At 41.1% G+C, this 18,190-nt stretch overlaps 1 long non-coding RNA gene across 1 annotated transcript; it reads left to right on the top strand.

Annotated features, from left to right (window-relative positions):
* The first annotated feature begins 294 nt into the window (after window positions 1-294).
* LOC114044680 lies at window positions 295-6,803 on the top strand. Its single transcript, XR_003569276.1, has 3 exons — window positions 295-435; window positions 543-678; window positions 5,684-6,803. It is a non-coding gene; the product is annotated as an uncharacterized LOC114044680 (long non-coding RNA).
* Window positions 6,804-18,190: the final 11,387 nt, after the last annotated feature.

The raw sequence follows: 18,190 nt of genomic DNA, 5'->3' as shown, positions 1-18,190 counted from the left end.
TCCTGGGCAGAAGCATTGCGTCTCTTCTTCGTACAGGAGAGAGTCTGCTAGAGTCTGCGCTCAGACACCCTGGTTTGGGAGGAGGCTGAGGCAGAGTCACTGAGACAGAAGGGGCTGGCAGAGGCAGTGACGCAATGATGGGCATTGGACGGGTAGGGGAGGGGAGAGAAAGAAAGAGAGGCACAGACAGACAGACAGACAGACAGAGGAGGCCTTCCAGAAATTTGTTATCGGAGTTCAGTAACTGGAGTCTGGGTATTGCAGACACAGTTGGCTCCAGAGGCCCAACCAACCCTTGCTCGTCTAGGGGAAGAAAAAAAACAAAAACCTCTGAAGGGAAATTGCTGGAACTGAAGCTGCTGGTTATTGTCACTCCTTTTGAGATAAGGGAAAAGGACTATGAAAGTTGAACTCCCTCCTCCTTTCCCAAATGAAGTAGGCATTCCTACATGATTTTCTCAGTTTGTTTAAACAATTTCCACTGCTGATTGGTTTATTCGCAACTTCTCTGTGATAAACATCTGAACATTAACTGCCCACAGGGAGGATTGCAAAGGAAGAAGCCAATGAATAGCTTTGTGGCACCTAGATGACTACAGAGATGAAGGCCCTCCAGGGGCTGACTGTTGGGGATAGCAGGAAAAGGAATCATTTTCCTGGTCCTCCGGGGAAGCTGAGGTGAGTGAAAGAGAACGATTCTTACTAGCTCCTAAGCAGCGGATGTAGATGAACCACGTAACTCAGGACCATTGACTCCTGTGCACATACAAGATTTAGGTGGCTTAAGGTGGCTAGCCTTTCTGCGAAGTTTGGGTCCTGCAGCGTGACTGGCAGAGTTCAGTCACGGACCAAGAGAAGGTCTCCCTCTTCCCCTCCCCCTGGACACCCCTCCACCTCTCCCAGCCACCTGGTGAGAGGAATGCTAAGGGTTCTGGGAAGGGTGGCCACTCCCTGGGAACCACCTCCCCCCAATTCCAAAGGGTCACAGCTATTCTCTTATCTATAAGTCAGACCCTGCCTTACAGAACTATCTGCTAGTTACACTATTTATAGCTTAGAGATAAGAATATGGGGGGGAGGGTGGGATGAGGGGTGTAAAGCTATTTTCAAATATCTGAAAGATTCAAATGATGGAAAATGTAATAAACAGCCTCTGTCATTGCTAAGGATAGAATTAAGACAAATAGATGGAAAATACAGGGATGTGAATTTTAACTCCATATAAAGAAAAACATCAGAGCAACTAGGTTCAAATACTACTCTGCTGTTTACCAGCTGTGTGACCTTGGACAAGTCATTTAACATCTCAAAGTCTCAGTTTCCTCATCTGTAAAATGAGGGGAAGGGAATAGATGACTTCTAGGATCCCCTTCAGTTCTAAATTTATGGCCCACTCTACAGTAAGATTGAGTAGGGTTCCTTGTGAAATAAGGAGTGTCTTAAACCTGTTTTTTTTTTCCCCATTTAGGCCTATGATTTTATCCATGCAGAGAACAGTAAAGAAATTCTCTCTATCAATGCAGATCAGTAACTGTTCTGCAATTTACAGCATAGAGTTTCCTGGGAGAACTGAGAAATCAAAGGGTATGCCCATGGTCACACAGGCAATAAATGTATATAAGAGGCTTTAACTGAGGTTTGTCCTAAGTCTCCAGTCAGATCTCTATCCACTATACCACACTGCCTCTTGCCTTGTGCAAAATAGGAATTTGAAAAAATGTCAGCTAAATTGAACTGAATTACAAGAAAAATTGTGTGGTCATATGTCAAGAATATTGTAGAAAATATCAGAGGGATACTGGACTAGATTAACTTTAAGGTCCCTTTTAGTTCTAAGATTCTTTCAATGAAGAAGGCCTGACAAGACCACTACTCATCAAACCCATAGATATCTCTCCAATTATGCTAATCCATATGGGAATAGAAGATTTTGCTAGAAGAAACTGAGATTGTAACTCTGGTGACTTTTAAGTTCTGAGTAAGAGAGTCAAGGATGTAGGGGCACAGGTGATGTTCTGATCTCATCTACTAAAAGGCTGAAACTTTAGAAGAGGAAGGAGAATATGGGAACTGAAAGGATGGATATATAGGTGGTGTCAAAGATGAAAATTGGTTTTTCTGCACTGTGGCTTAAGATGCCAGAATAAAGTGTATCTTGATTAGGATGGGCAACATTTTGGGGGATTGAGAAAAAGCGGTCTTTGGCAATAGTCACAGCAAACTGATCAAAAGGGTTTGAAAATAAAGGAATTTTGAGGGGCAAGGAAAAAATCCAGGTAAAACAGTAAAGGTGAAATATGATAGATACTCCAAGAATGGGTCAACAAAAGACAAAGAATAGTGGAAGTGTTTCTCTATCAACCACTTCTTCTAAGATCCCTCTCAAGCAATCATCCTCTTTCTCATGAATCTTCAATCTCTCCCTCTCTACTGGCTCCTTCCCATTTAGATGGGGGAGGGGAAGGACATAGCATCTACCCAGATGAGTATAATATAAGATAATCAACGAAGAGCATAACACTAAAAACTGGGGTGATCAGGAAAGGCTTCATGGAAGAGGTGGCACCTGAGTTGAACCTTGAAGGTAAGGCTTCTGACAAACAGAAATGAGGACATTTAGTCAGTCAGCCAATAAACATTCATTAAGTGCCTACTGTGTGTCAGTAACTGTGCTAAAAGCTGAGGATACAAAAAGAGGCAAAAGATAGTACCTGTCCTCAAGGAGCCCACAATCTAATAGAGGAAGCTACAAGCAAACAATGATGTACAGACAAGCTACATACAGGATAAAGAAGAAAGAATTAAAAGAAGAAAGCACTAGAATGAAAAAAAAATATTGTTGGTAAAGGCTTCCTGTAGAAGGTGGGATTTCAGTTGGGAATAAACAGAAGCCAGGGAAGCCAGTAAGCATGAGGGGCAGCTAGAGAAGATGAGGCGGCCAAAAGATGGAGTGTCTCACTTGTGGAACAGCGAGGAGGCTGTCATCAATGGTTGAAGAGCACGTGGCAAGGAGTAAGGTGTAAGAAGGGGGAAATTTGGGGGATGGGAGGCTAGGTTACGAAGGGCTTTTGAATGCCAGATGTAGGATTTTGTATTTGACCCTGGAGGTGACAGGGAGCCAATGGAGTTTATTGACTGGGGGGAAGGGGTGGGATGGACACGTTCAGACCTGTGCTTTAGGAAAATCACTTTGGTGGCTAAATAGAGGAGAAATTGCAGCAGGGAAAGATTCGACTTGGGCAGACCCACCAGCAGGCTACTGCAATGGTCCAGATGTGAGGTGATGAGGGCCTGCACTAGAGTGGTGGCAATGTCAGAGGCAAAAAGGGGATGTATTTGAGAGATGTTGAGAAGATGGAATTGACAGGCCTTGGCAAGAGAACGAATATAAGGGGAGAAGGTGAGAAGTAGGATTGGGGGAAGGTTTAGAGGGAAAGAGAATGAATTCAGTTTTGGACATGTTGAGTTTAAGATGTCTACTGGACCTCCAGTTCAAAATGCCTAACAGGCAGTTGAAAATGTAAGACTAGAGATGAGCTGAGAGGCTAGGGCAGGACAGGTAGATCTGAGAATCATTAGCATAGAAATGGTCCTTAAATCCATAGGAGCTGATGAGATCAACAACTAAAGTAGTATAGAGTACAAAGTAGTATACAGGGAGAAGAGAAGGGAGCTCAGGACAGAACTCAGTGGAACACCTACATTTAGAGGGTATGATCTAGACGAAGATCCAGCAAACCAAGCCTGAGAAGGTGCAGTTGGGTGGGTAGGAGAACCAGGAGAGAGTGGCGTCCTGAAAACCTAGAGAGAAGAGAGTATCAAGGAGGAGAGAGTGATCAACAGAGTTAAAGACTGCAGAGAGGTCAAGGAGGATGAGGACTAAGAAATGGCCCTTGGATTTAGCAACTAAGACATCATTGGCAACTTTGGAGAGAGCAGTTTCAGTGGAATAATGAGGTCAGAAGTCAGTTTCAGTGGAATAATGAGGTCAGAAGTCAGATTGTAAAGGGCTAAGAAAAGAATGAGAAGAAAAAATGTGGAAACACCTCTTACGGATGACCTTTTAAAGCAGTTTAGTCAAAAAGAGCAGAAGAGATAAAGAAATGATAGTTAGCAGGGCTGGAATGATCAAGTGGGGTTTTTTTGAGAACAGGGAGACATGTGCATGTTTGCAGGCAGTAGGGAATGAGCCAGGAAACAGGGAGAAATTGAAAACTAGTGACAGAGTGGGAAAGGTAGGGGAGACAATCTGCTGGAAGAGATATGATAGAATGGGATCTCTTGAGCAGCTAGGGACTTAGCCTTGGTAAAGAGTAAGGACACCTCATCATGTCAGACACAGGTGAAGGAGGAGAGAGTGGCAGTACGCATCTGAATGATGGGAGATGAGGAAGAGGGGAGAAGAGGGAGTTCGTGGAAAATGGCCTCAATTTTTTCTGTAAAATATGAGGCAGGTTCTCAGCTGAGAAGATTTGGGGTGGAGGGGGGGAAAGGTAGAGCCATGAGATATCTGGGGAGGGATGAAAAAGGTTTGGAAGAGCCACTGTGGAGAGTGGGATATTGAATTGATGAGGTAGGTATAGGAGGAGTATCGAGCAGTGGCAAGGGCCCATTTGAGATTGTGTAACATAAACCAGAACAACTGCGTGATTTTCTCTACCTTTACTCAGCAGCACGTGTATAGAAGTGAAGGCTGAGACTTGGCAGGGCAATTGACAAAATGATAAAGGAGCTAGGGACTCAACAGGAGGGCAGTGGAGAGTTGAATTCGTTCTCCAAAGGGGTCCATATGGGGAGAAAAGGAGAGAGTAGTTAGTGAAGGGGAGATAGCCTGGGAGAGAATTGAGGGGTCAAAGGATTGGAGGTCATAGTGTGGCCCAAGAGTAGGCTTCTATAATGAAAGGCAAAGGGAGAGGTGGAAAAATAATAGATTTTGGTTGGATAAAGAAATTTCAGAATTTTGGAACATGAAGGTGGTACGCTTGTGGGTGATGGCAAGATCAAGAGTATGACCATCTTTGTGTGTGGTTGAGGTGGGGTGGAGGTCATGAGAAGTGAGTAGGTGGAGGAACAGAATGGTTAGGGTGTTTGAGGGAGGATCAATACGGATGTTGAAGTCCCCTAGTCCAAAGGCAGGAATTGGGGGAGGGGAGAAGTGACCTGGGGGGTCTGTAGACAACAGCTACTAGGATTTTTACTGGGTGTTAGAGATGAATAGTATGAACCTCAAAGGAGGAGAAGTTACTGAATGATGCAGATAGGGAGAGAACCTGGCAGAGATGATAGGGAGCAAGTAGTATTCTGACTCTCCTGGATTCAACCAGTAAGCTGAGGAGAATGAGTGAAGGTGCAGCTAGTATTGGAAAGAGTGGCCAGGGAGGCTGTGTCATCAGAGGAAAGGCACATTTCAGTAATAGCTAGAAGATGGAAGGAGAGGGAGAAGGAAAGACGTAGGACAAAGGGACATTTGTTACCTAGGGAACAGGCATTCCAGAAGACAGTGTTCGGTTGAATTTTGGGGTTGGGAGGGTTGAGGGGTGGGCCTAAGGAATCAGGTGGTGGAGAATGGGGAATGGGGTTTGGATGATGACCTCGATGGGTTCAGAATCACCGGCATGTGTAGAGTATGACTAGATGTGAGAACGTTCATCACTGAGTAGATTCAATACTCTTCTCTTCAAAGGAAGATGGAGACAAGTGCAGCAAAAGATAGAAGGCTCACTGTCAGATCACCAGCCCCATTTCACTCTTCTTCTTTCTGAAGGCTGGAGAATGGGCAGGAAACATCGCAGCAGGAGACGAACGTTGGACCTGCCAAATAGAAGAAGGAAGCCCCATTCCCCACCAACTTTCCTCTTCCTCTTCCCTCAAGGTACAAGTGCAGTAGCAGATATAAGGCCTGAGGTCAAAGGCTTCTCTTTGCACCAGGGGAGCAAACTTTGTCAAGTTTGGGAGACCAGATGAGAGTTAGCTCGTGCTGGCACAGAATCAGGTTGGCCCAGCCCGGCTTCTTGCTGCACTTCCTTGGAGGACCCAGGCAGCAGGGGATGGAAGGTGGGCAGTCAGAAGAACATCGGCCTCCTCTTCTCATCTAAGGCTGTAGTTAGTGCAGCAGGAGGCACCAGGGGAAGCTGCTCTGGGGCACACGGAAGTCTCCTGCTGAGCCCCTTGCTGTCTTTCCTCAGAGGATGTGATGTGCGCAGGTCTTTATCTCTATAAACTCCCCTTTGGCTGTCATCTTTCACACTGCTTGCACTGTTCTTCCTTAGGCATGTCACTCTTTTGCTCAAATACTTCACTGGCTCCCTACTGCCAACTAAGTAATCAAGGCCCTCCACAATCTGGTACTACTCAGCCTTTTCAGCCTTCTATTGTGTTTCTCCCCTCCATGTACTATTCTGCTTTAGCCACAATGTACTACTGCCTATTCCCCAAATATCTGCTCACTTTCCTGTGGCCCTGATTTCACTCACTCTGTGCCTGGAATGCCCTCCCCCCTCCCACTTCATTTACCTTTGAACCCTTACCTATTCTGTAAAACAACTCAAATATCTCTTCCTCTAGAAAGCTTTTCTTGGTTTCTTAAGTAATGCCCTTCCCCCCTTTCATTTATCCCTTTCATTTCTTTTTATATATTATTTTGTATTGTAGTTGTTTTCGTATGAGTCATATCTCCCCTACTATATTGCAAGCTTCACAGGCATAAGAACTTATCTAAACTTTGTATCTCTCCCCATATCTAGCATCCCACTATGCACATAGTGGGTGTTTAATAAATGACTATTGAAATGCTGAATTGAATTCTGCTAAAAGCCAGGCATCTGATAACCTCTTAAGTTGTTTAACTGACACATTCCTCCTTCATCTCATACAGTATTATATTTCTACATTCTCATACTCTGAAAATAGAAAAATGACAAAGGGATTGCTTATACTTCTAGAAAATGTCAAAAAAAAAACCACACCAAAAAGGTCAAGTTCTTTTTTTTTTCTTTTAGCCAAGTAAGGAAACTATAATTTGCAGGGAAAGACAAGGGCCAACAATCATTGTATAGAATTTTGTGTTAACCTATTTCTGAATGATAAAGGAATCTTTTCCCCATAGTGATCTGTACCAAGAATTTTTAAGTAACTCAGAATCCCAGAAATGAAGACGTCACTTAATTTACCATGTACTTAAACAGGAATCTCCACTGCAAAATCCCTTACAAGTCATCAGTCAGTCTCCATTTGAAGATCTTCCCCATCGGTGATGAGGAGCCCACCATTGCTCATAGTGGCCTATTGCACTTGTGGGCAGCTCTTAATTATCAGGACATTTTTCTTTATATTGAGCTAAAATCTGCTTCCCTGCAATTTATGCCCAATGCTTCTCGTTCTCCCCTCGGGGGCCAAATAGAATACACATCTTTGACATGACAGATGCTTCTAGACAGCAATCATGTCTCCATTAAGTTGTCTCTTCTCCAGACCAAACACTCCTAGTTGCTTCTACTGATCCTTGTACGGTCTGGTCTCCAGGCCTCTCTTCCCATCTATTCATCCTCCTTAAGCACAGATATGGTCAATGGCAAATGAGAAGGAATACAAAATGGGGCCAGATTGAAGGCACGTCAACTCCAGGACACACCCAGATGGAGCACAGGTAACCGGTGTTTACCTCCTACTCTGTTCCCCTGCCACCATCTACATGCATCATAGAGAGCTCTTTCCCTGAGCAAAGTCATCTTCATGGAAGATGAAAAATGCCTTCAGGCCCAAAATGTTTCATTTCAACCCTAGCACATAGTGATTACTATGCAACCTGACACAAATCCAAAACTATTCTGGTAATTTTCAAATACTCTAACAGTGGAGTTATTACTGTTGAAGTTTTCAGATGAAATAGCTATGGTGCATTCTTCTTGTACCATTCCTGCAAAGCACAAACAAATCTGAGCCACATTTCCCTCTTATTATTTAAGAAAGTCACCCAAGATGACAGAGTAGGAGGAAGTAGTACAGCTCAGCTCTCCGACAACTGCCCCAACATGATCTAAGAAGAAAAATTGAGTAGCAATTGGGAAATTCAGGAGCAACTACAGAGGATCATCTTTCTAGCCCAAGATCACAAATTTGGCCTACAGGTGAGTGACCAGAGTAAGAACTGTGGAACAGGGATCAGAGAGTCAGGGCTCAGAGTTCCAAGTTAGCCAGCAGCATAAGAATGCCCAGACTGATTAACTCTGCTCCAAACCGAGGCCAGCAAGTTGGGAGTCTCTCAGAAGGGTCAGGAGCACAGACTTAGGGCAGAGCTGGGCCAGTGACATGACGATGCCTAGAGCTAATGCTGGGCTACGTCCTTGGCCTAGACCAGCTGCCTAGTGTCTCCCAGAGGGAGTATGGACTGCATGGACTCATCCCCGAGTGCAGATTCACTCAGAGCAGTTCTTAGCTTCAGTCCCCTCACCCAGGACCTCAGTTGGCAGGGGGATGAGGGGTAGGCACTGTCTCCCAGTAGAGCCAGGTTTGCAGACAGCCCTCAGAGCTGACAGCTAGGCCAGCCATACTGGATTGCCCAGGGCAGATTTCTAAGAAAGAAGAATGAGTAAACAAAAGAATATACAGAGCTATCATAATGCTTGGGATGTCCAAGACACAAACCTAGAAGACACAAACCTCCAAAACAACTATAAACAAAACCTCAAATAAAAACAGTTTGCCAAAAACATCAATAAGAATTCATAGACTAAATGATGAAAGATCTTTTTTAAAAAAGGATTAAAATGGTATTATAAATGAAATGAGAGTGATAGAGGAAAGACAATCAGGTTCACAGAAGATTTAGCAGCTACCACCATAAAGAAGTGGAAAACCTATAATGTGATTTTTCAAAAAGCAAAATGTGTAGACTTACAACTAAAAGAAATTCACCCAGAAAACCTGAGATAATCCTACAAGGGGAAAAAATGGACCTTTTATAAAAAGGACTTCTAAACATTTTTTATGAAAAGACTAGAGCTAAGTGGAAACTTGGAAAAACACAGAGGTCAAGAGAAACACAAAAAGGTAAATACAAGTGAGCAAGGGAGGAAAAGACTTCATAAGGATGAAGTATTTACATTCTGATGGGGAAAGAAAGAGGAAACACGCAATCCCTAAGACATGAAATGTCATCGGGGTCACAGAGAGAGTCAAATAAGATGGAAGGCCTTGAAAAAATTTGTTTTTTATGTTTTGATGATCTTAAGAAAGAAAAAGAAATGGGAGAAAAAGGATATACTGGGGACTAAAACGGGAAGAATATACTTAATATTTCACATAATCAGGGGGCATAAATAAAGTTTATACAAATAAGGAAAGGATGGGCAAATGTCCCTTTAACCTCATTTTCCTCTGAAATGGTCAAAGGACAGTGGAACACACAAAAACACACTTGTGCACATAGTTTGGTGTAGAAATACATTCAGCTCCACAGGGAAACATGAGAAAACAGAGAGAGGAATAAATAAATAAATGTAGATAGATAAATGGAGAAAATTGGAAGATTGGTAGATCCAGAGAGGGTATAAAAACAAACAAAGCAAACAAATCCTAAGTGCAGAGGAGGAAAGAGAGAAAAGGTAAGAATTTATGATTGTGGTTTGGGTGAGGGAAAGAGAAAAGGGGAAGAGGAATGAATGCTGATTACATCAAGCATAGATACTAAGCACACCCTTCTTCTGTGAAAGGAAGAGGTGGGAAGCAAAAAAAGAAAAGAGCTTAAGAGACTAGGTTGAGGGGAAACATACCAAATTGAAAAGTTTTTACATGAACAAACCAAATGCAGCTAAAGAAACAGTTAAACAGAAAAAAAAATCTTTGTAGCAAGTTTTTCTGATAAAAGTCTGGTTTCCAAGACATGGTATAAGGAACTTTTTCAAAATCGTAAGAGTAAGAGCCAGGGCAGCTAGATGGCACAGTGGATAGTGTGTCAGCCCTGAAGTCAGGAGGACCTGAGTTCAAATCCATTCTCAGACCAAACATTGACACTTACTAGCTCTATGACCCTGGGCAAGTCACTTTAACTTAAAAAAAAAAAAAAGGAAAATAGCAAATGTTGGAGGGTCTGTGGGAAAACAGGTACATTCATATTCTAGAAAGCACTTTGAAACTATGGTCTAAAAATTAATAAAGAATGCATATTCTTTGACCCAATAATACCACTTTTAGGCCTATAACCCAAGGCAATCAAAGAAACAGGAAAAATTAACATACATACAAATATTTTTATAGCAGTTCTCTTTGTGGTAGCGAGAAACTACAAACTAACTAAGATGGGGAATGACTGAACAAATTATGGTATACGAATGTAATGGAATACTATTTTACTGTAAGTAATGAAGACAGAAAGTTTCAGAGAAACCTGGAAAGATACATCTGAACTGAGATTGGGAGAAATGAACAGAGCCAGGAGAACAATTTACACTAATAATATCGACATTGTTAAAAATGAACAATTTTGAAAGGCTATGATCAATTATATTTCCATGGCACCAATAAGGAAGAGTGTAACCCACTACCTTACAGAGAGATGATGGATTAATACACAAAATAAGACACACATTTTTGGATATGGCCAATATAAGAATCTGTTTTTCAATTTTCCCACATCTTCTTCAACATTTATCATTTTCTTGTTTTGCCACGTTGGCTAATCTGATAGGTGTGATGTTGTACCTCAGAATTGTTTTGATTTGCATTTCTCTAATCAACAGTGATTTAGAGGATTTTTTCATATGACTATAGATGGCTTTAATTTCTTTCTCCTGTTGGTTCTAATTCTTCATTACAAGATGATTAATGTGAAAATATATTTAATAGGAATGTATATGTATAGCTTATATCAGATTGCGTGCCATCTTGGTGAGGGAGGTGGGAAGGGAGGGGGAGAAAAATTTAAAACTCAAAAGATTATGGAAGTGATTGTTGATAACTCAAAATGAATTAATGATAGAAAAAAAGAATCTCTTTTTCCTGACAATGAAAATTTGTTACAAGGGTTTTGTGTTGTTGATATCCCCCTCCCTCCCCATTGGAGGGGGAGTGGAGTGGAAGGGCAGAAAATAAATGCTTGATAATTGAAAAAATAATTTAATTTTAAAAATTAAGAAAGTGAGCTGTATGAAAGGCAATGGTGCCTTTATTAATTAGTTGAATACCATACCCTACCACATGGATTCTATAATGTGATTGGTTGGTCATCGTTCACATATCACCACAGATTCAGAGTTAGAAGGGATCTTAGAGTTTATCTAGATCAGTTCTATTTCTTAGATGAGTAATGGGAAAGCCCCAAATAGGAAAGTGACTTGCCTGAGGTCTGATAAGTAGCAAGAAATGGAGTCAGAATTTGAATCCAAGGATTTGTCTGACTATAAATTCAGTAATCTAAAAAGGGTATGTCATCTGTTTGGCTTCTAAAGCCCTGCATTACCTGGCTCCACACTGCCTTCCCAAGCTTGTTTTATATTATTTCTCCTTCAATCAATGTGCCTTTGCCCTAGCTGGTCATATATGCCTCTTCTTCTTCACTTCAGTCTCTTGGAATCCTTGGTATTTTTCAGAGCTCAACTCAAGCATCATCTTCTACATTTTTTTAAATCTTTTTTTGTGTTTATTTATTTATCTATTTATTTATTCATTCATTCATTCATTTATTTATGGCTAGGCAACTGGAGTTTAGTGACTTGCCCAGGGTCACACAACTAGAGAGTATCATGTGTCTGAGGTCGGATTTGAACTCAGGTACTCCTGACTCCAGGGCCAGTGCTCTATCTACTGCGCCATCTAGCTGCCCCTTTTAAAATCTTTTTTACTGAGACCCTTCCTGATCCCCCAAAGTACAATGCCCCTCCTCCTAAAATTACCTTTCATTTATTTTGAGTGGCTAGACAGATACAGCTACAGATTTATTTATTTACATAGGTGCATATTGTCTCCCCTAATTGAATGGAAGTTCCTTGAAGACAAAGACAATTTCATTTTTGTGTCTGTTATCTACAGGCACTTCATAAATGCCTGTTGATTGCTTGATCAGGGCAATCCCTTCTTAATAAAGTTTAATATTTAGCAAGCACCAAGTCAAAATTTTAAAGAAATCCTCTCTCATACATGAGTTAATAAAAATATTTTTGCTTGATTAAAGTAAAAGATCTATTTCAGGATGTTCCATGGTCATTACTGGCTTCATCTTGTGACCATCTGGAGACCAGAGTGACTAGCCAAGTTGTGTGGATTTGTTCATGTACTCATGCACACACACATACACACACACTTATTTTTACAAAATTCATTGGCATATTCCTCAAAGTTTGCTCTGTTCTGTGAACTCTTCTGACATCCAGGGTCTTTTTCATCCACAAAAACCTTTTCAACAAATTGAGGTTGTAAACTTCTTTGAGATGTCATGAATTCTTGGTCTTGGAAATATGATTTGGAAATTTTAAATGTTCTTCATTGGCTCCAGATTCAATGTTCTTCTCACAGCATAAACAAAGAAGATTAAAAAAAAAAGGATTTTAAGGAGAAATGAGGGACACATTTAATAAAGTTAGCCTGGCAAGCCAGTCCAAACAATGAAGGCTACAGGTGAAAAATCAAACTCCCATAAAATATAAATAAGCCCTGTGTCAGGCAGGAGAGTAAGCATGTAAACACACACACACACACACACACACACACATGTTTTTTAAAAAAAGCACAATAATAATGGAAGTGAATTAGAATGTATAAAAGAAAATATACTCCTTTCTTTGATCTTATAGGAACTTGCATAAGTATATATACATGAAACAGGCAGTTGAGTCTGTACAGAGAACCTGAATAATTCAAGCCCCTAAGGTTCTTTACCCTTAATAGCATTTGCTTGTTGTTCATTTGCTTGTTGTTTAACTTCCATAATTGTCTTAATTCTCCACCTCATCTTACTCGTGTGAGCCTCTTCTATGGGTTTTCCTGCGGGCATGTATTGTGTGCTTTGCCTGGGAAATGAGGGGCAGGAGAGAATGGAAGAGAATTCTGGACAGGATGAGGAGTCACTGACCACCGTAGGTAGGCCAAGGCTGATTCTGTGGGGCAGATGGCCTGCAAAAAATTATTTTAGAAGTTGTAAGAATTATTAGAAAAGATGGAAGCATTTAAAATAACCTCATTTTAAACTTAGTTAAGAGCTGGGTCAGGATCATTTAGGTAAAAACAAAACCAGATTTGGATCCTAAGTTATCCAACTTGGCTCTCTAGCCCCAATTATAGAACTAGTCACTGAGGTACCTGGTTTTAAAATGAATTGTAAAGGGAACCTTTAATGATGGAGCAATTTGGAACATTAAATCAGCCGGTTTTCTACATCAGATAACAGGCATAGAGACAGAATGATTGAAATGAACACTAGTGGCTTTGTCTAGGGCAAGCTTTACACAATGCAAGATGGAAGGTTGAGCAAATACAGAGAATTTGGGCAGTAAAACCTGCCAATCCAGATAACTCCTGTTCTAAGGAAGAGGACTTGACCTGAATTGTCTAGGTTGGCTATCTACCCAGCCCAAATTATCTGGGTAACTGCCAATTTTCCAATTCACTTATATGTGGACCTTAATCTGCATCTACCACTGGGATCTTCAGAGGTCATTTAGGTGACCTTTATCATTTAAGAACCATAGAATTAGCAAAATATGGGAAATAATTGAAAAATAATCACATTTAAATAGTAGAAACAAAGAATTTTAGAGTAAAAAGGCAATTGCTTCTGATTTCATCTTGTATCTTTTTAAAGGAAACTCTCAGAGAAGTTAAGAAGTGTTGGGGGAAAAATAACATTTTTAAGCACTTACTATGTGCTAGGCACTGTGCTATATTTTTAGAACATAAATACAGAAGTGACATGATCCCTACCCTCAAGGACCTTACATACTATTAAATGAAGACATCATATAGGGGAGTAATGGTTAGGAAGGTGATATTTCTGTCTAGGCAATTGAATGCCATTTTCTTTCCAGCAATGGTGATGCTGACTTTGATTACTATTCTCAGAGCTAGACACAGAAAGAGGGGAGAGTTGGGGACAATACACTTATGGTGGCCAGGTATAACCAGAGACAGCTTTCTGCATTAAGTCATTTAGACATGGAGAACTCTAACCAATGAGGTTAGAGCATCTAGGGCAGCTAGATGGGGCAGTGAATAAGAATAACAGGCCTGGAATCAAGAAGACTCATTTTCCTGAGTTCAAATCTAGCCTTAGACACTTAGTAACTGTGTGACCCTGGGCAAGACATTTTACTCTGTTTGCCTCAGTTTCCTCATCTGTAAAATGAGCTGGGGAAGGAAATGGCAAGCCACTCCAGTAACTGCCAAGAAAACCCCAAATGAGGTCATGAAGAGTTGGACTGACTGAACAACAACAATAACCAAATCAGGAGTATTAAGCCTCAGGGCTGGAGCTTCAGTGCAGGGTCAAAGTCTAAGTGTGGAGTGAAGGGACGAGACATAGCCAGAGAGAGGCATTCTAAATACTAAAGCTGCCGTGGCAAGAAAGGAAAAGAAAGAACTTTTTAAATTTACAGTGGGAGGAGGGTCCTCCTCTCTGAATTTAATTTCAATGGTATCTAGAATTTGGAGAGCAAGCTGTGGTGATGCCACAGAGGCCAGGGCCACCAGTACTGGGGAGGTGAGAAGGCTAGGGAACCACCAGTTTACTCAAGTCTAGCATAGCCAGGTACTGCTAGGCTAAAGCCACAGGGGCTAGTGACCTTCTCCTACCCTTGTCCTTTACCTGCCCTCCCAATTTGCCCTGAGGTTACCTGTCTTTTCAAAAGGGGAACTGGGCTCCCAGTGCTTCCATTATACTCCTTCAGATTCCTGAGGAATAATTCAATTTTGGGCTCTCATCCCAAACAGGAAATGAAAAAGCAGCCCAGAGTACAAGCATGAATCAGGTACAGAACAGGCAGTCTTATTCTGACACAGAATAGGAATGCTGAGCAATAAAGAATCATAGAATGGTCACAATCAGTTGAGAGGGTAATATTAAAGCCTCTTTGGGTCATCGGCAAAAGACATCTTTATGAGAACTTTTTATTAGCTATTTTATGTTTCACTATAGTGAGTATGGCCTAACCAATGGTAAGTGGGCTCTTTCTCATTCTTCTCAACATCCTCCATCCACCACCTTGCCCCATTCTTTCTCTTAGTGGGCAACTCTTTCCCTCTCCACCAACTGCCTCTGCCACTGTTTTATTGGAATTGCCCCACTGCTTATCTAGTGCCCAAGAGTTGGGAAGATGCTCACTGCCTTTTGAGCTCTCACAAGACAGTGTACCAAGAAAAAGAAGATAACAGGAGGCTCCTAATACCAAAACAGACTTTCCTAAGGGACCATGGGCTTATGGTCCAGTGTGGGGAAGGACATCCCTCCAACAGCCCTCTGGAGCTGAGAGCTTACTTACACATCAAGATGGGCAGAACAAAAAGGTCTTGGTAGTGGGGACTGAACTGCCCCTTTAATATATCATCAAATTCTGGTTCAACAGCCAAGTAAAAGAGTTTTGGTGGCTGACAAGAAGCAATCAGAGTAAAGGTTTGGTATCCAAATATATAGCAACAATTATATATACACACATATATGTGTGTGTGTATGGGTGGGTGGGTGTGGATGTGGGGGGGTGTATGTGTGGGTGTGTACATAATATATATGTGTTTGTATATATTATATATATATATATATATACATATATATCCACATATACACTGTATAATGGCCATTCCCCAATAAAATGGTCAAAGGTCAAAATGCACACACACACACACACACACACACACACACACACACATCCCTGTGTATGTATAATAGTTATTCCCCAACAGATAAGTGGTCAAAAGATAGAGGAAACAGTTCTCAAAAGAATTGCAAAGTATTAACCACATGAAAGAATGCTCCAATCATTAAGACAAATGCAAATCAAAACAACCCTGTGGTTTCACGTCACACCCTACAAATTGGAAAAGATAACCAAAAAGTCACTAGTCAATGCTGGAGGGGTTGTGGGATGATAGGCATACTGATATATTGTGGTGGAGCTGCAAACTGTTATAACCATTTTAGAAAGCAATTTGGAATATTGAAAATAAACTGACTAAATGTCCAGACCTTTGACCTAGAAATTCCATTACCAGATTTATACACCAGGGAAGCTACTGATGAGAAAGTCCCCATATATTCCAAAATATTTATAGTAGCAGTTTTTGTGATTCTTCAGAATTGGAAACAAAGTAGACACCCATCAATTGCTAAACAAATTGTGGTAGATGATTGTTGTGGAGTACGTGTGTTGTAAGAAATTATGTGTGTGACAGGCATTTGCAGGGGGCAGAGTCAAGAGGGTGGAGAAAGGGCAGGGACTTGTCTGAGTTCTCCCAAACTCCCCTCCAAAAACCATGTAAAAATTGTCTCAAAACAAATTCTGGAGCAGCAGAACCCACCAAAAGAGGGGTAAAAACAATTTTTTAGACCAAGACAATTTAGAAGGTTAGCAGGAAAGGTCTATCATACCCAGGTGAGAGTGGAGCACAGTCCAGTGCAGGCTGCATGCAGACCAGGCCCCAGCAAACCAGGAGCAGACCTGGGGAGTGACTGAGCTAGCAGTGGCAATGGCTACTTCTGAAGCTCTCAGCCCACAGACATTAAGGGGTGAGATAACTGGTTAGAAGGAGATTACAGAGGTTCCTTTGCTGGCACTGGGGACAGGACTCTGTTGATTTGCCCATACTCAGATCTGAGTGGCAGTCCTGGGTGGCAGTCCCAGTGCAAAGAGGGGCAGTAGCACACCAGAGCTTTCAGCTTCAGTGGAGTAGAGATCCTCCTTAGTTCCAGGGCAGAAAAGAGTGCTTGTGGCTGCTCACAGACCACAGCAAAGGCCAGGAGAGTAATAAACATATCTCTTCTTAGATCATACCATCTTGGAAAAACTAAAAGTATACGGACCACCAGAACTAGCTCTGAAATAGTTTACACAAAAACACTGAAGCTTGGGAAAGTGTACCCTCCACCCTGAGAACAGAGCCCCACTTTAGTGTAGAGTTAAAAGTCAAGAAATAGCCTGGAAAAATGAGCAAACAGCAGAAAAAAAATTCTGACTATAGAAAGTTACTATGGTGACAAGGAAGATCAAAACACACACTCAGAAGAAGACAACAAAGTCAAAACTGCTACATCCAAAGCCTCAAAGAAAAATATGAATTGGTCTCAGGCCATGGAAGAGTCCAAAAATGATTTTAAAAGTCAAGTAAGAGAGGTAGAGAAAAAATTGGGAAGAGAAATGAGAGTGATGCATGAAAATCATGACAAAAAATCAATAGCTTGGTAAAGGAGGGACAAAAATACTGAATAAAACAATACCTTAAAAACAGAATTGGCCAAATGGTAAAAGAGGTACAAAAATTTGCTGAAGAGAAGAATGCCTTGAAAAGCAGAATTGGCCAAATGGAAAAGGAAGTACAAAAGCTCTCTGAAGAAAATAATTTCTTAAAAATTAGAATTGGACAAATGAAAACTAAAGACTTTATGAGATATTAAGAAACAATAAAACAAAATGAAAAATGAAAAAATAGAAGAAAATGTAAAATATCTCATTGGAAAAACAACTGACCTGGAAAGTAAATCCCAGAGAGATAATTGAAAAATTATTGGACTACCTGAGAGCCATGGCAAAAAAAGAACCTACACATCATCTTTCAAGAAATTATCAAAGAAAACTGCCCTGATATTCTAGAACCAAACGGTAAAATTCAAATAGAAAGAATCCACCAATTACTTCCTAAAAGAGATCCCAAAATGAAAACTCCAAGGAATATTAGAGCTAAATTCCAGAGCTCCCAGCTCAAGGAGAAAAAATATTGCAAGCAGCCATAAGGGAATCATTCAAATATTGTGGAGCCACAGTCAGGATACACAAGATTTAGTAGTTTCTATATTAAAGGATGAGACTTGGAATATGATATTCTGTAAGGCAAAGGAGCTAGGATCACAATCAAGAATCACCTACCCAGTGAGTATAATCCTTCAGGGTGAAAAATGGCTATGCAATGAAACAGAAAACTTTTAAGCACTCCTAGTGAAAAGACCAGAGCTGAATAGAAATTTTGACTTTCAAATACAAAACTCAAGAGAAGCATA

Source organism: Vombatus ursinus, unplaced genomic scaffold, assembly GCF_900497805.2.
Source record: "Vombatus ursinus unplaced genomic scaffold, bare-nosed wombat genome assembly UNPS02014774.1, whole genome shotgun sequence".
NCBI classification, from domain to species: Eukaryota; Metazoa; Chordata; class Mammalia; order Diprotodontia; family Vombatidae; genus Vombatus; species Vombatus ursinus.
The sequence above is the reverse complement of the archived record's forward strand: the minus strand, read 5'-3'. Positions and strand labels throughout refer to the sequence as shown.